The following is an 18,017-nucleotide window of genomic DNA, read 5'->3' as shown; positions in this document are numbered from 1 at the left end:
GGATGTGTTTCAAGTATATTCCTTTTATGGAATAAGGACTCAGAAAACCCTAAAGTGTTCTAGGGAGAAACTGTCTTCCATTTCAGTTTTGAATCAGTATTGCTACACCCATTCCTCCCTCCCCTGTCTCTTCTCTCTCTCACCTCCTTTTTGAATGTCTGTATGCTTCCTTTTTCTATTTTGTTTTTTAAATTGTAAACCAATGTAAACGTGTGAAGTGCATGTTTTTGTTTTGTTTGGGTTCGGTTGGGTTTTTGGTTTGTTTTTTTTTTTTTGAAGAAAGGTCTGATGAAATGACTTTGCAATTTTCTGTTACTCAAAAGAAACTAGACCTTGTAAAACCGTTACGACTTTTCCCCCTACACGTATAGGCACAAAATAACCAAGGCACGGCGTGAAGTGAGCCCACAGTGATGACTTCCTCTCGGGGTGCGTTGGATACATCTCACTGAGGCGGAAAACCAGTTCAGAAATGCCCTGCTGTGGTACTCCTAGGCTGCAGTTTCAGAGTTATGGTGCACAAGAAATTAGGAGGTTGAAGTAAATAAGAAGTGTAAACCCGTGTTTTTGTAAGCACATGCAGATAGCTGTCACTGCCTTGCTTAATGGTACCGAGATCCTGCCATCTTTAATCCACTTAAGAGAAAAGCAATTCTTAGCCCAACTATCATTTTTTACAGTATCTAGTATTCTGCTTTTCGGCCTTCTTCTTTTCTAAAATGACTGGATAGTAAAATTATGGGGATGTTTGGTGATTTGGGTAGTCTATAACCCATTCATTACCTACCACATTTGTGGAGAGAGGAACAGGGTCTTACAGAGTATTTCATAAAATGAAATAACAAAATTGCAGTTTTCCACACTAGGGACTTTATTTTTTTTTATATGCAAACTGTTGAGATGTTATTTGCTGAGACACTGGTTCTTATTTGCAGTAGCAATTCCTTTTCTGGGAGAACTGTCTTGCACATCCCTTTTAGTGTATTCAGCTTCAGGGATGGATCACAGAATCACAGAATGGTGGGGGTTGGAAGGGACCTTTAGAGATCATCAGGTCCAACCCCCCTACTAAAGTACATCCAGCTAGATCAGGTCGGATCATGTATTTTAAAGTAAGGAAATTGGTGTAACACACAGTTACAGTTTCAAAAGCATCATGGTCATGGCACGTAAAACAAGCAGAAAATGAATGTCCCGGTTCTCAGACTAGCCAAATAAATCAGAGCAATTGCAAGCAATCTGAGAATCTTAACTGGTTTTTTCACTGTGTCCAGGTGTGACAAAATTAAGAAATTTAAACTGCCATTAAAAATAGCAAAGAAAGCAAGTCTGCCTGGTAACTAATCACAACTCAAAAAGACCAACCCATCCTCTCAGTGACACCAATGTGCATTTCATTTCAAAGCAAACCAGTGGGTCAATGCCCAGGCTCAGTTACACCAGGAAAACTTGGAACTAAGGCGCTGTGGTTGTGGAGCTGCTCAGTGACAGAGGTGATTGGCATCTGCTCCATAAGTGACTACTCTTTGAGCATGTTTTTGTCCATGCTGGGCTCTGGGTCTGCACCCCTGGACACACGGTGCTCCCGGGTAAACAAGTTGGGATGAAGAGCAGTTACCAAGACCAAGGTTGAAGTTCACCCACTCCTAGTGGAGTAGGTTCTACAGTGAGAAGGGTGAGTGGGGTCAGTTTTGAAAGACAGATAAATTTTAGCCCAGTCCACATTAGGAGTAGGACCAGAACGTGATTCGTATAGGCTAGAAGGCCATAGCACACATTTTTGTTTTGAGATGTTATTTTAACTGTTAAAAAAAGGTGACATAGCAGCTGATTCAGGGCATGGCACATGAGGAATGTGTAGGAATACAGCCTCAGTGTAGCTGTCCCATAACGCCGATCTATTAACAGCTGTTAGAAGCAGAGGAAAAAGCTGTAAATTAGTAGGAAGATATCATAGGAAGCCTGTGCCTGGGCCATGTTTGGGCTTATCACAGCTTGTACCAAGTGATTTGCACTGTGAGCTAGAATCAGGACAGACATAAATATCCTACAGCTTTTATCATCATCCAGCTCCTGTTGGTTCTCAGTAACCACTCATTGGCTGTTTATTAAGCCATCAATTACATGTTGATAAACAATTTTAACGGGGAGGCTTATGACCAGCTTGGGAGTAGGTGGCTTGGGAGAGACGCCTTTATTGTTACAGAGCCGATGTACTAAAAACAAAACAAAAAAACACCTTATTTTTTTAAACTCAATTTTCCAGTTCGTAATTGCATCTGCTGGTTCAGCTGAAGCTGGGAACCTATTAACAAATGTGATCCATCAGAGCTTAGAGGGAGCCATTCATATTGCTCGAGGCTAAAAGGGACTGCTTGAGGAGCTAATTTGCTTTCCCAGATTTGACAAACCTTTGTCACTCACTCAGCCTGGTTGGGCCAACAATGTGTCTTGGCTGAAACTACATGCCCAGAAAGTCATTCCATTTTGATTTGGCAAAGTTGAAGAATTGACTCCACCGTGTCCCCAGGGGTTTGTGCAAATGCTTTATCATTTCACCACTAAGCACGTATGTGCCACTTACTTTCATGTGTCACTTTTCAGCTTTTAGTACCTTCTCACACTTTTATGGTTTACACAAAAGAACCTGTTTTGGTGCCTGTGAGGGTATCACTAGATCGTAGTCTTGGGATTTGGCTTTGTTTTGATAAGGTAGACGGGGCTGTCTATGGCACTGCTAAGCTGGACACCAGCTTCCACTTGTCAACCTCCTTCTCACTGTATGGCAGTCTGGGAAAACATTGGTGGAAAGTCCCACCAATATTGCTCACGTGTTTGCTGACACCCCTTCAGCTCCTTCCTGCTCTGCCAGTTACAGAGCCAAAGCTTGCTTTTGTGTACCAGGTGCATCAGTTGGCACTGCGATAGCAGTTGGAAAACCACTTCTCACCCTAGAGCACTAGAAAATGCAGAATGTACTGTGAATTTCCCATTTCTAAAGCATTGCAGCCTGCATCTAAGTCACCTTGTCTTCTAATGGCTCTGTGGAGGGTCTTCCAGACTGATCACTGTTGGCTGTGGGTGCATCCGCCTCGCTCTGCCTGAGTGAAGCTCTTTCTCCAGGTGGTTTTGCTTTCCACAGAGTGGGAGTCACTAGTGAGAGTTCATCTGGCAGGTGCAGCAGGGAGGAGGAAAGGCAGAGGAGTCAGTGGGCTTCCAGAGGGCTTGGCCGGTGAGTACGATGGTCCTGTCCCTCCCCGTGGCAGGGGATGTTTCGCGCTCAGTCCCTGCTTTTCCCCCCAGCCCCTGAAGGGTTGGCTCACCCATGCCCATTGCTCAATGGCTTGTCCTTCTGAACAGCAGTGTTTATTACACTCTTGCAATGTATGTGCCTTATTTTGTGTTGATCCTGTAAAAGAGAGGGACCAAGATGTGTTGCCAAATTGTCCCGATGAGGCTCTACTCACCATTCAGCTAATAATAGCACATACCACTGTTAATAGTGTCCAAAATGTCTTGTAAAACCTCTGGTATTCACGTGTTATTGTCCTTGGATTGGTGGAATGTCTCCTATGGAACAGTTACTGTTGTCAGTCTGTCAGATGTGTAAGATAAAAAAATTCGTTCATTCTGTTTTTTTCCCAAGTTTTTTAAAAGGTCTTTTTTTTGTTGTTGTTGTTTTTTATAAAGCTTGTAATCCTTTTTTAAAAAAACAAAACAATAAAAAGTGTGTAAATACATTTATGTACGGTAGGAATAGTGTTCAGCTGTAACAGGCCTTAGTGGCCTGCATTTGATAAACCTGCAGTTATGATCTGATGTTTCTCGAGCCTTAGGTTGATCTGAAGGGTCTGTAGCACTGTGTACTTATAAACTGTACTTCTGCTTTCAGAACCACTTAGCTCTTTTGTAACAAAGAAAGAAAAAAAAGTTTCTTACAATGTCAATAAAAACACAAAAGCCTTTGTACTTAAGTTCTGAGCTTTCAGCTTCTAAAGTATCTCCTTGGGGGAGGGAGTTGGTTTTTTCCTTTGGCTAGAGAGCCTGGCTGCAATCAGCACACGTACCGCTTCCACTCGTGGTCGCTAGCTCTTCTGTTTATGCTTCCCAGCCTGTTGCTTCACTTCATTCACATTTTAAAAAGCCACAGGGAAGCAAAGCAGGGTGCAGACCCTTCTCCCATGTGGATATGGTCTACTGGGAGTGCTGCATTAACAATTGGGCTCTGTGATCTTAAAGGTCATTTCCAACCAAGATAGTTCTGTGATTCTCTGAAGAGAAATGGCTGAGGGGTACCTGGTGGGAGAAATAAATAGAAATGCAGTGCCACATAGATAAAATGTTTGAAATGAGGGTAGAGTCCAGCCTGGTTAACTCCACTGTGAGCCAAGCTGCACTGGGCCCTGGGCTGCTCCATGGGGCTGCGTTTCCATACCTCTCTTACTGAGGCGAGTCTCTTGCAAAGGCTCAGCCATCCATGAAGAAGCACAGAAAGGAGGAAGAGAAGCTCCTCTGTCTTGGTTAGGTTCTTCTCTAGTGGGCTGTCTAGGCCTCTGAAAGAGGCCTTCCTTCAAAGCTGATGTACTTAATGAGTGTTCCTGGTGAGTATAGCAGCTGTGGGCAATGTCAAGTCACTGATGGCAAAGAGTATAGAAGAAGCTGTAGCACTGCTTAGTTTTAAGGGGACTGAACTGTTCTCGTTTCAGGACTTTTTGCTTCCATTGCTCGTACCTTGGCAAGATCCAGACCACTCTGCTGAGCCATGCTCAGTACCTGCCTTCATCCTTTCTCAGCCAAAATAGGTGAGCCAAGGGAGGTAACCTGATGGTATTACTTTCTCATCTTATCTTCTTGATTTTTGCTTTGGGTTTTTGGTTGGGTTTTTTTTTGTTCACTCTTCAGCCATTATTAGGCTTTTGTCATTTAGCACAGGGTTTAAGGTTTGGGAGAGACAAAAGGCAGAAGAAAGAGGTGTAGCTGGTGCTCTACTGAGAAGCCAGTGAGGCAGAAGGAGAGGCCTGAGAGGGGTCTGGTGAGGTAAAGGAGACCCTCCTGTGAGGGAGGCCTCATTTCATAAGCTGCTACCCAAAATCCTCCCAGAGTCTGGCAGTACTCCAGCACCATCTCGCTTTGGAGGATGAATGGGGCACCGGAGACAGTGGCTTCCCTCAGCTTCCTCCACCAACAGGCATGGGACCAGCTTCAGACAAAGACATGGTGGAGCAGCGAGGAAACAAGCAGGACTGTGGCGATGGGGGTTCTAGCATCAGAAGCCACGCTGCCCACAGAGCACGTCTATCAGGGGCTTTGAGTTGAACGTGGCATTTCTGAGCCTTACAGCCCCTGCAGGCAGTGGGAGATGAGCACCTGCAGAGGTGAGCACTGCCAGCAAATACCTGGGGCTGCAGGTTCCATTCTTGGTCCTACAGCCTGAATCAAGATTGAGCCAGTGAAGACCTGCATGTGAAAAGTTGCAGCTGGGGGCAGGAGGACCCTGGTAAAATGCAAAATAATGCAAAATAAGTCCTCATGAGAACAAAACATAGCGGGGCAGCATGGTTTGGGCCATCCAAAATTAGTGAATGCTGTTGACTTTTAGTCTGTGCTTTAGTGCCAAGGCTTTAAATTCATTAAGTTGGCTGCTTACTTCAGAAGGGATGTAAGAATGTACCCAGGAGAACTGCTGTTTGCAAAGATTGAAAAAAAAACCCCAACAGATACACAGCACGAAAGCCCCCCCCCCCCAGCCTCCCCACTGTCCTAAAGAGATGATGAATCATTACTACACCCAAATGCAAGGACAAGACAAAAATGACCACTAATGCTGAGGCCAGACCTGTTGGGGTCAGGGGTGAAGCAGGGGAGCCTAAGGGGAAGAGCAAGCGGTGTGGGCCCAAGGTGCTGATGGAGCTTCTGGGCTGGCTGGGTGTAAGTGATGGCACTGTAAGACAACCCAATGTCATTTGTGTTTTTTCTTTCCCCATTTTTGTGGTCTTGGCTGTGCAATCTTGATGCTGTTTTTTTTCAGAGGGGGTAATGGGAAGGACAGGATTTACTCTCTGCAGGCTGAAACACAAGCTATTTGTGTTGGGAACACAGCTTTGTTACGTGATTAGTGCAATGGGAGCCCCTAGGCACCACTTCCCAGTACAAACAACTAATATTAATAACTCATGCTCAAATTGCCTCCCATTTAAGAACCCGGGCCTCTTTCCACTCTGAGAAGCACATAACTGCTTTGTGTTTCCGCTCTCCATGTTCCCACTGTCCTCGGTGGTTTCAGACTGTGGCCCCATGCATTTCCCAGGGAAAAAAGGAGCAGCTTTGGGCAAAGAAGAAGGAAGAGCCAACTGTGTCTAATGGGAGTCCCTGCACACATCTCTCCTTGCCTGCCTGCCTTGTGGGGTACAGCCCCTGTGTCTGATGCGAGGCTGCTCAGAGCTGCTGTGTCTTGCAATCTTGTTCCCATTTCACCCGTGTCCCAGGGACAGCGTGACCTGTTTCATGGCTTGCTGGAGAAGTGACTGCCCTCCCTCCGAGCTGCCCCAGCTGTCTGGGACGTGATAGACCAACACTGTTACTCATGGGTGGGAGGCACATGTGAGTCACGCTTCCCTTCACATCCACAGGCGGGCAGGAGAGTGGGGAGTGAGTGGCCTGGACGGTATCTCCCAACATGGCATGGCACAGCATGGCCAAGCACAGTTGGGCCCAGGCAGGAGTGAGAAGCAGTGGGTAGATCAGATGATGATGAACTGTAAACAGGATCGTTTCCCAGGGACTGGCTGAGCTGCTCAAGCCTTTGCCAGCAGCGCCAGAGTAGCTGTCAGGTCTGTGAGGCAGTCTCTAAACCACCCTGCTCTGCAGAAAAACATTACTAATGTTCCCACGACCAGAGCGAGACAGAAAAGACAAATAACTTGGACAGCAATATGAAACAGTGGCAAAAATCTGGAAGACACAGGAGCAGAGGGAAAAAATACCCAAGAGGGTGGAAAACTCTATAATGAGTGAAAAGAGCCCCAGATGGACCTGAACTGAGAAAAGACCAGAGACAGAAATAGTAGCACTAATGAGCTGAGCTGAACGACCCCACTCCTGCTGTACCTGAGCATAGAATCATATTGGAAATAGAATCATTGGTTGGAACAGACCTTTCAGATAACTGAGTGAGGCCAGTCCCCTGGAGCTTGCTCCCTTTCACGTCACCTGTGGAGCAGGCAGGCTTCCACTACTGACCCCAGTGAGGCGTCTCCTTTTGACACCATCCCTGGGGACATGCCAGGCTATGCTTGGTTCTTTTCCAGCTAAAATCAAGGAAGTCACATCCCATTGAAGTCCACAATGTGGTGTCCCAAACCCATACCCACCACATGGCCCGGCTGCAGGCTGGCACAGTGTGAGTGAGTCCTGTGGCACAGCTCCAATGCTTGCCCTGAATCCCCTGCCTTGGATGCCTCTCCCTGCCCTTTCCTCCTCCTCTCAAGGCTGGGCTGGGCTGTGGCATAGAGTAAAAGCAAAAACATTGCACATTATTTTTTCCTCTGCTTGGCTGGTCCCTTGGAGATTGCTGCTATATTCTCCCAATTACAGAAACTGCCTGAAGCTGTGTAAAGGCTCCTCACCCAATTAGGGAGGCAGCAATGCCCTTCTTAGCTCTGTGGAGTGCAGTATTGAACCAATATAGTACTTCTTACCTTCATGAAAGTGCTTGGATTTCAATCAGCTCTTCACCTGAGCTCTGCTTATCATGGGCAGCTGGAAAGTACTGCCTCCAATTTATCTGGAGCATCAGCAGAGCAGAGGGATGGAGCATCAGGCAGCAAAATGCAACAGAATCCTCCTCTGCCCAGCAACCTCTATACTGATGCTGAAACCAGTACCTCTTTTGAGATGGAAGATCTTCACTTTGACTGTGATCTGTGACTGCAGTCTTTGCATCTTCAGCAAGATTTTGACCAGCTTGAGATTTGGGCAGAAAGGAACCTCATGAGGTTCAACAAGGGGAAGTGTAGAGTCCTGCACCTGGGGAGGAACAACCCCATGCACCAGGACAGGCTGGGGATTGACATGCTGGAGAGCAGCTCTGCAGAGAGAGACCTGGGAGTCCTGGTTGATAATAAACTAAACACGAGCCAGCAATGTGCCCTTGTGGCCAAGAAGGCCAATGGCTGCCTGGGGGATATCAAGAAGAGTGTGGGCAGCAAGTTGAGGGAGGTTCTCCTGCTCCTCTACTCTGGCCTGGTGAGGCCTCATCTGGAGTCCTGTGTCCAGTTCTGGGCTCCTCAGCTCAAGAAGGACAGGGAACTGCTGGAGAGAGTCCAGCACAGGGCCACCAAGATGATCAGGGGACTGGAGCATCTTCCTTATGAGGAAAGGCTGCAGGAACTGGGGCTGTTCAGCCTGAGAAAGAGAAGACTTAGGGGCAAACCTCATCAACATTTGTAAGTGCCTAAAGGGTGGATGTCAGGAGGATGAGGCAACACTTTTTTCTGTAGTGTGCAATGGTAGGACAGGGGTAATGGACTAAAGCTGGAACAAAAAAAGGACCACTTAAGGAAAAACTTCTTTGCTGTGATGATGAGGCAGCCCTGTCACAGGCCGCCCAGGGAGGGTGTGGAGTCTCCTTCTTTGGACATTTCCAAACCTGCCTGCAAGGCATTCTTGTGTGACCTGATGGAGATGAACCTGATTGAGCAGGGGCTGGACTGGATGATCTCTAGAGGTCCAATCCAACCCCTACCATTCCGTGATTCTGTGGTCTTCTGTTTGAAACACAACTAGGGGCTGGGGTCGCCTGTGGCAGGCTCAGTTCTGCCTTCAGCAGCTCCTCTGGTTTCAGTAGCTTGTCTGCAAACCCTCTGTGCCATGCTTCCCTTAGAAGTGCTGCAGAGGACACCATTTTGCAGAAAGCCCAGGAAAGTACAAAATCTCCTTGGACTTTTCATTGTAAAGCTGTCACACACACACAAAAAAACCCAAAACCCCACACAAACAAAAAAACACCTACAGTCCTGAAGCAAGTAGTAAAGGCTTTGGTTTATCCAGTCAAATATGGCCACTGCTGAACTTGATCCTCCTTTCTTTGTGTATGTTCTCAAAGTATTTTCTTTCAGCAGCACAGGCTGCAGTGACGGGATCTCTTCTCTGCTCCTGCACCAGGTGATGAGTTGTGTTATCAACCTTGCCCTAAAAACATTAGGCTTTCCGTCAGGTTTGGATGCAAATTTCCTCAATTTAAAAGAGACCCTTATAGGTACGGGAAAGTCAGCTCATGCCTGACTGGCTTTGCCCTAAACTTAAAAATGGAATGCCTCAAAAGCCAAAATGCTACTCTGTGTCCCTAGATTGTGGCATAGCTTAAGATTTGCTCTTGCGACTGGTGTGTTTGCTGAGAATGAGTATTTGGTCAACGTCTTTTTGGTGCTAAATGCTGGTCCACTGTAATGAAACCATCAGATTTGGAGGAAAAAAAAAAGCCAAAAGACAGTATTTATTCATTTTAGAGACACCACAAGCACTCAGCAAAAGTGGGACCAGCCCAGCTTCAAATCAGAGGCATCCTTGAGAGCTGCAGCCACGTATGACCTCCTCAGGGACAACTTTTCCTCCTCCACTCAGGGATAATTCTGTGTGTTTTGCAATATACGAAGGCTCCAAAACACATCTGAAACCCTTGGGAGGTGAGTCCCACAGCTGCCTTACTGCTGCTAGTGTCAGAATAGCTGGACCTTGACTTCTGGCTTTCTAGTCCTTCCCCAAGGTAGTGCAGCCAGAGCAGGGAGCTGCCCTGTGCCACTCTGCCCCTGGGGGCTGGAAAACCCCAGCCCCAGCTTAGGTTAAGGCAGGAATGAAAGTAGAACTTTCCTGAAAGGCAAACAAATTACAGAAGTGAACAGGATGAGCCAGCTGCCTCCCAGGAAAGTCCCACAGCCAGTGTGGGTGTGCGGCAGCAGGCCTTGTCCCCAGGCAGCCAGGGTCCACTGGGCAAATGGCAGAACCACAGGATGGTGGAGGTTGAAAGGGACCTTTAGAGATCATTCAGTCCAACTCCCTGCTAAGGGGAGCAGAGGGCATGGTGGCAGTGCCAGCCGAGTGGCAAGGAGTGTGTGGGGAAGGGCCAGGGCCTATGCAGCAGGTTTTGTGGCAGCAGCTGCACTCGGAGCCATGGTGCTCAACGGCAGGAGGAAAGGGATTCGCCTTGTCTCTGTGCCTGGTTTGTGCTGCAGTATTGCTTGTTTCACACACATCTACTCAGCTCCATCACACATTGGCTTTCTGGCTTTTAATTAAACCTCTTGCAGTATTTAGTGCACACCTCTGAGGACTCAGCAGGAACCTTATCTCGCTGAGATGCACACTGTCTCCCTGGGCCACAGAGGTGCTCAGGCTTTGAAGTGGAAGGGGAAAGCCCTGGTTGGGACCAAGGTCCCAAGATTGTCAGCAGTTGGCTGCTGCCAGGCAGTGGAGTCTCAGTCCGCTGTGCAATGCCAGCCTGGCTGCAACAGCAGACTGCAGGACCCCTCCCTGCTCCCACCCGGTAGGCTCTGCTCTGGATCACTGTACTCATGCAAAGCGAGATCCTTAATTAACTGACCAGGGCTGTAACACAGGCTACTGATGTGCTTCTCACACCCTCCCCAGCGCCACTTCTGCTCTGTAACCAAGACGTGGACCCATGGCCTGACAAGGCTTCAGCTGCACATTCCCAGGGATGAGATCTCCACTCTCCACCTTTCTGCCTTTCACTAGCCAGTTCAAACACCACAGAAGCACAAGAGAAGGTAGTGCAGGAGTCTATGTGGAGGATATGTGTGTCATTTTGCCCTCCCATCACCCCTTCTCCCCAGGCACATCAGGACAAAGGACTGATGGGTGTCCCCTGGGAACCTTCTGCCTTGCAGCAGCAGAGGCAGCAGCAGCTCTGCCTCCAAGAAGAATTTGGTAGCCATGTAGCAGCATCTTGCAGATGCTCTAAACAGCATTTGGCATGGCAAGTAAGAAAAAACACATTTTTGTTCTGGAAGGGCCAGAGGCAGGGGGTAGTTAGGCTACGTGCAGTTACCAGCTGGTTGCTAGCCAGCAGAGGAGATGATGAATTGTGACTGCTGTATGTAAAGTATCAGGAGAAGCAGTCTGATTTCCAGCAGCTCCCAATCCAGCCAGGTGGTGGCATTGTCACTAGGACAGAGGGCTCATGGCTGGAGAACCATCACAGATCACAACAATGCCCATAGGGCCGTTTGAGCCTCTCGCTGAGCCCCACAAAGGCCAACCATCAGCTGTGTCCAGCTCAGCTCAGGAGCACTGTTGGGCCCGCAGCCCAGCACAGTGTGGAGTTTTCCATGGTCAGTTATTCTGCTGGCATGGCCAGGAGCTGCTATTATTAGATGACATATGAATCACCCACATGATGGGTTAACAGCCTCAGCCTGAGCTGGGCTGGACACTTACTAGAAAAGCCCTATTCCAGAGGAACCAACTGCTCAATGCCCGCTTCAGCCCTGCCTGCTGCCTCTTCCCAAGTGAGAAATATCAGCACTGGGCCTAATGTTGTGATGGGGAGAAGGAAGGAGTAGAAAAACCACAGTCCCGTTCATGCACTGCCATAACTGTGCAACACATGGCAAGAGGGAAAAAAAATGGGGAGGGTTGCAAGCCTACATGACAGTCTGATGGGTTTAGTTAAAAGGTCACAACCTGACAAAAGACATTTGAATGACATTTCTAGAGGAGACTGAGAGGGGATCTCATTAATATCTAAAAGTATTTAAAAGGTATATGTCGAGGGGATGGGATAGCACTTTTTTCTGTAGTGTCAAGTGATAGTACAAGGGGTAATGGACAAAAGCTGGAACATAAAAAGTTCCACTTGAGAAAAAACTTCTTTCCTGTAAGGGAGAGGGAGCCCTGGCACAGGCTGCCCAGGGAGGGTGTGGAGTCTCCTTCTCTTGAGGTTTTTCAAAACCCACCTGGACACGTTCCTGTGTGACCTGATCTAGGTGGACCTGCTTTAGCAGGGGTTTGAACTGGATGATCTTTATAGGTCCCTTCCAACCCCTACCATTCTGTGATTCTGTGACTTTATGACATGCAAAGGGAAACACTGGGTTTAGCAAAGATGAAAACTAAGGACCCACAGGCAGGGAGAGAGAGAATCCCATTCGTAAAAGCTGGGGGTAGGGGAAGCATACTGGACAGTGTGAATGAGGAATATATGAAGCGAGGTCTGCCACACCCCACCCACAGCCCCTCTCATACAGGCCCAGGGCTTATGGCTGCTATGCCTGTGCCAAAACGACAAGCAACACATGGCACAAGCAGAGGCTGAGCAAGGCAACAGGGCTCTGCAGCCTGAGGCCCAAAACTGGCAGATCACCGAGACCTCACTGTGTGCAGAGCAGAAAAAGGGAAGGAGGAAGATGGAAACACAATTGCTTTTTTGGATGGGAAAACAGTGATGCCTTTTGATTCCTGCTTTGGTTCATTTAAGCCTGAAACTACAAAAAGACAGTCCAGTAACACAACTCGCAGGAACTGGGGCTGCTAAAGATTTCCCTCACTCTCCTCACTAGTAAATTCACTCGTGTTGTTCCTCATGGACCCTGTTGCAAGTGAGAGCAAGCCCACTCTCCGAGTCCTCTCATATGACCATGAATGAAATGCACCAGTGATAAAGCTCAATCACCAGAGCTGTGCTACAATCTTTGCTTCACCTTGTGCTTTTCCTACTGAAATTAAAGTAACTATGTCATCTTTTCATGGGACAGGAAATATGATTTTATATGCATTACAAAGTCACACCGAGGCATGAAGACCAGTGGAGTACACACCGCTTCTTATAGCCTAACAAAGGAGCCTTTATTTAACAATGAACTATTACAGCACAGTACAAAGATTTGCTTTGTTCAGCAACTAGAAATTGTTTGCAGATTTTCCTAGCCACCGGGAGTTGATGGTTCACTTAGGAAATCAGTCCTTAAAGCAAGAGTGCCTACATGCCTACTTGGTCCTCTGAGCTCTGCAAGCCCAGACCTGCATGGGGTCTCTCTTTTTCAGTGGACTGAAACAGTGAAACATTTCTACTTCTATTTCTCAGTGAAGGAAGCAAATGTACAGTTTTGGCTGTTGCCTCTCATCAGCTTCAGGAAAGCCTCAAGCTTCTGAAAGCAAGGGGAAGAATGTGCACCTTGGAGTGGATTTGTGCAGGCCGGTCACCTTGGCCAGAGGCAAACACATCCCTGGCACACCACAGAGGCTGAGCTGTGTGGGGCTGGCTCTCAGCTCTCTGCAGACAGAAACCCCCATATCCTAGTACAGATGACAGACAGAAAGAAGGGTGTATAACAACTGTGGTGATGTACTGCAGTGAGTCAGCAGTATGGGCAAGCTTTTTACTTGAGCAGAGCTAGGCACTGGTGGGAAAGAGGTGTGATTTTCTCCCCTCCTAATCCCTTCCTCTATTTCTATTAATAATCATTGGTACCGATCCAGCTGTGGGGCACAGGCACACAGGGCCTCTGAGGATCCCACCCCATGTGGTCACACCTCCAGCTCCAGCACACAAATCCCATAGCCAGGCTGCTAATGAATAAGGAGCAAAGATCTTATTTTCCGGAAAGGGACCGTAGCCAGAGGGAAGGAACGAGAACCAGCATTCACTCAGGGCTGATACCTGTGACTGAAGCCACTCCACCCTGGGAGGAGTGCAGTTACCAGGCTATCTTCTCATCATGCACCTTTAACCATTTTGTTTGTAGCAGGGTGAAGGAGCAGGAGTGTGCTTGGCCCTTTAACTCCAAACGAAGGCACTTAATTAACAGACCTCTCCTTACCTCCCAGCTGGCTTTCCCAGAAATATCCAAGCACAGACCAAGGAGATGCCTTGATAACAAATCCTTTGGCAGTTTTAAAAACAGTAGAACTGCAGTTCTGTCTCACAGCTAGAGAAAGGGGATCTCAGAAAAGTCCCAGCACAAAATTGTCCATGATCATGCTGCTGAGACTGAGGAACCCAAGTCCTGAGTTTAGGAGAGGTCATAAATTCCCATATCAGCTTCTGAGGACATGAACTCTTTAGGTCTTTCCAAAGCACTTTGTGTGCAGATGCAAGCACACAGATACACACAGGAGTTGGTTGGTTTGTTTGGCTGTTTTTAAGCAAATTAACTCATTTCTCTGATTTTTTTCTGCGAGGGAAAATAAAAGCCCCTAAAACATCAGCCTCTCTCTGTCAGTCAACAACTTACAGCAGGGAATTGGAAATGTAGTACTTGGCCCACACATTAACTTCAGATTCACACCAACTGGAATCAGTTGCAGCACATCTGAAAAGCCTCTCCTCTGCACCTCTCCTCTACAGCCTGCTTCATGCTGCTGGGCTCTGCTGTAATTTCTGCATGTGTCAGCTCCATTGAACGCAAGAACAGGGTGGGCAGATGGGCTTATTGCATACTAGAACACAGCCACAAGATACTTGCCAAATGCATTGCCCCATGACATCACTTGAGCTTTTGTTTGTCTCAATGGTGAGAAAGGAAAAGAAAAAAGTGTGTGTGTGGGGGGAATTTAACTTGGATCAACTCCCTCTAACCATTTATTTACCTCATGTGCATGCTTCATGCTCTTACTCATGGGTTACAGTCATGGGTGCACATTAGGTCTTGAGGGTCCTCAGCAATAATCCCTCGACAGAGGAGTTGGCTCATGGCAGGCTCAATGCATTTTTTCTTCATTACTTTTCTCCTCAGATAGCAACATAAAGCAACTTCATTGGTGCTCCTGACAGCTGCTGCACTTCCTTTCCCTGACGCACATGGATCATGGGAAGTGCTCCTCTGTTTCCACTCACAGCTCAGCGGTAGGCCCGGCAGCTGAGCAGCTGACAGGGGCAGGCTACAGCGTGGGGCTCAGACAGCCAGGACACACAAACATCACTGGCATTGGGAAGTACACACCACCCACAGCTCTGCCATCTATGGGGAGTGTCCTTTGCTCCAGGCCTGCCTGAGGTGTGAGGGCTCAGCAGCACTCCAGTGCTCTGCAGAGATGTTAAGATGGGGCAACTGTGTTGAAGTCTGGAGAGGAGAGATGGGAGCCAGGAAGTAGCCTTGGTCACACAGCAAGTTGCAATGGTGTCAGGAAGGCAGTAACTCTAGCCTGCAAACAGAAAAACAGAGGTGCCTGCTCTGGTTCAAAACAAACATAGTCTTGGCACTAGGGTGACATCCCATGGTGACTTTTTACAGGCACGTCTCTCAGACAATTTCCTCTCCAGCGTTGCACTCCTGTCCCATGGTGAAATAAGCTCTGGCTGAGCCAACATACCCCATTCTACAGTGGTTGTTCGGCATTTGCTGGCAATGCCCGTCTCACAGCTTGGCCCTTCGGTCCCAGATCAGATCATTTGGTTTGGACACCAGATAAACGATGAACTTCATCTAACATTACAGACTCACACTTGGCCTCTTTGTTGCAGCTCCTTTTACAAGCAAAGAAGAGAAATGGGCAAGATTCGCATGACCTGTTTTAGACACTGACCTGGGGAGGGGATGACTCATAGCCTTGCCTATATTTCCCCACATTCTCTTCCATAAAGCGAGCCTAGTGTGACTAGCTCAGATGGAGACATCTATGTTTAGTCAGATGAATCCCACCCAAAGCGACTGCAGCTGCTGGAGGAACATGAGCTTTCTCATAATCGCTTCCCCATAGTTTTGGGGCAGAGAGAATTACTTGAACTGATGAGTCCTTGAAGGATTTCTTGAAAATTGCACAAAAGCTGCTGGGAAGGATGTGTGTCTGCTTGCATCAGGCTTAAACGTGGTTCGGCAGGCTGTGGAAGTCTCAGGCAACAGGGCATTCAGAGGGCAAGGCAACGCTGATGTTACCATGTTCTCTGCTAGCAGGCAGCCTGAAAATGGAAAGAGTAAAGACAGTAACTGAAGGAGCATCCAAGACATCTCCTGGGTTTGGACAGCTACTAACTTGGCCACATCCCAAGAGAAACAACTTCCGCTCTGTCCCCTGGCTCCTATCCTTACCTCCGCTTTCCTCCTTCCCTCAGCTTTCTTCAGTCATTTCCCCCCTGAATAGAAACTTTTGGGAGGCTTATTTCCTTGCACCTGTTTCAGCTGTGATGTAACTGTGGTAATAACTCAACCACTGTTGGATGGAAGGTTGCAGTTATTTCTCAGTTTCTTTTTTTTTAATTATTATTATTTTATTGTGTTATTGTTAGAGATGGGCCTGGGTCAGAGCTGCACCAGAGCAGCGCTCCCACGGTTTGGGAGGATCTGGAGTGGGAGTCAGACCCCTTCATCTCAGCTGGCTTTCCTCTTGCCAAAACTCAGATCCAAAACCCAAGGTCAAAAGCTGGAGAAGTTCAAATATAGGTTATAGTGCAAACTCTGTAGGTGAGGTAAAGTCTGTGGTTGTGATGGGACAAAGCTATGTGCAAAGGCTTAAATTCTGCCACAGCATGAAATATCTTTCTGCACTCCTTGATGGGAGGGAAAGTTACTAATGAAAGCTGGGAAAGCCAGCTGCAGCTTTGCCTTCCAGAAGCAGAAAAGTGACAACACAGAGATCAGAGATCAAAGTTAAAAGCCATAACGTAGGACTCTGTCCCAGGAATATTGCCTGGGTGGCCTTAATGCCTTTCTGCATATTTTAAGATCTCTTAAGTTACAGAGAAAACCACATTTTTGGACCTGTTGTTCAATATGACTAGATGTCAAATCAAACAGAGTTGTATTTTGACCTCCCAGCTCTCAGAATTGAAGATGAGCCTGTTATGACCATCTGACAGGAGCTCCTGCACTGCACGGGCTGGTAAGCAGTGCTGACACTGAGCCCAAAAGTTTCAGCTACCCTAAGGCAGCACAATTCTCTCAAAACAAAGCTGCTTCATGCTGCAGGGAAAGAGCAGAAGAGACCAAAGCAGCAGTGTAATGTGTCCAAGCAGTTTTGGTAGGTGATTCAGAGGCCACACTACAGGGCAGTGTAAACCTCTGCAGGTGGCAGTCACAAGCAGGACCACAGGCAGGTCCCAAGGGGAGAGAGATGTACTGCACCAGCTCACACCTTCCAGACCATTTACACCATCCTTTTCCAAACCTTTAGAAGATGAAGTCAGCAATACCTTACAATGCACTGCCTGTTTTGTACAGTCTTAGGGCTGCTGTGGCCCAAAATCTGAAAGCTGGAGGCTGGGTGCTGTCATTGTCTCAGTGAAGAGTGGCAACAATGAGCAAATTGAGGGAAATACAGATTGGGGTCTTTTTGTTTGTTTGTTTGGTTTCTTTTTTCTACCACCATGACAGAAAGGAACACAAATGAGACTTCAGAGATGATAATTCAAATCAAACTTTACATATTCATCCTGAAGAATGTATCTCCTACACTGGACTCGGGAATGTTTGTTAAGGTAACCTCCCCAAGGGGATTTTACTAGTTCTTATCTGGTCAGCATTAACCACCGTTAAGAAGTCCCATGTCACAGCTAAATTAGAGTAACTTCAATGTCCCTTCACTTCAGTGCTGTGACCGTACCAAACCTTCCCTTAGAAGCTGCCTGGGTTGCACACTTTAACCCTCAGATGACAAAACCCCACTTTTATTTTCCTGACTATCTCCTCATGTTTCCATGTTCTCACTAAGATTTGGACACCCAGTGAGCTCACTGCCTGGTGCTGAAGCCCAGGGATGCTCCTGCCGATGCTTCTGCTACCCCCAAGTCCCATTATTTGCTTCTAGGTTCCCAGAGTCAACTGAGCCCTCTTAGCCCCATTGAATCAGCAGCTATTGTGAAGATAGTTACAACAACGACCCCATAATCCTGTTTTCCAAGGCAGAATCTCCCATCCTGTAGGTACTGCCTGAACTCTTTGTTCCCAGATGTATTACTTTTCATTTAGCTAAATTAAAACACATTTTCTTGGATTGTGACCATTTAGCCAGGCAATTCCAATCCCTCTGTAACAGTAAACTATCCTCACCATTATTTACTGGGCTGC

This window comes from Colius striatus, chromosome 5 (genome assembly GCF_028858725.1).
Source record: "Colius striatus isolate bColStr4 chromosome 5, bColStr4.1.hap1, whole genome shotgun sequence".
NCBI lineage: Eukaryota > Metazoa > Chordata > Aves > Coliiformes > Coliidae > Colius > Colius striatus.
The sequence above is the reverse complement of the archived record's forward strand: the minus strand, read 5'-3'. Positions refer to the sequence as shown.